Source organism: Onychomys torridus, chromosome 17 (genome assembly GCF_903995425.1).
Source record: "Onychomys torridus chromosome 17, mOncTor1.1, whole genome shotgun sequence".
NCBI classification, from domain to species: Eukaryota; Metazoa; Chordata; class Mammalia; order Rodentia; family Cricetidae; genus Onychomys; species Onychomys torridus.
The window spans coordinates 17,352,984-17,353,815 of NC_050459.1; positions in this window are offsets into that span (position 1 = coordinate 17,352,984).

The window sequence follows — 832 nt, forward strand, 5'->3', positions numbered from 1 at the left end:
TTGAAGTTGGCTTCTGTTACCACGAACATCTATAACACTGGGGGAGAGGGTTTATTTCATTTACGGGTTGCAGTCCACCGTTGAGGAAGTTGGAGTAGGAACTCAAGCAGGGCAGGAACTTGAAACAGAAACCTTGGAGGAGCGCCACTTACCGGCTTGCTCCCAGGTTCATCATGCTCAGCTTCCTTTCTCCTGCAGCCCTGGCCCGCCTACCTGGAGACAGCCCAGCACACAGTGGGCTGTGCCTTCCTACATCAACTGGAGATCAAGAAAATGCCCCCTGCAGACATTCCCGATGGCCAATCAATTGAGGGCCCCCTTCGCAGGTGTCAAGTTGCTAATTGACCTAGGTCCTTGGTGTGCTTGCTTCCTATCACAGCAGTCTATCTTTCTATATTTGTGCTTCAAGTCTTGTGTTACTTCATTTAACTGAATAAACGACCCCTGTTCCATTTAATCAGAGTTTTAAACTTTTTGAAAGCTTTTTGACAAACTACCCCAAATCAAAATCTGAATCAAAATTTTTGACAGTCAACAAACTGGGATCTTCCAGAAAAATATTTAACTAATTTAGCTTATTGTTTAATCCATGGGAAAGACTGTGGGGAAAAAAATGCTTAGTTTTTGGTTATATTTACATAAATATGTGTTATTAATGTTCTAGAAATATATGAAACCCCTAGTTAGTCTTATGCCACAGCAGAATATTTTCAGCCATATCCCTAGTTATTTTCTTAAAACATTGTATCATGGAAATACATGAATTTCTTGTTAATTGCATTTTTTAAACTTTTATTGATTCTTCGTGAAGTTCACATCACGCATTCTAATC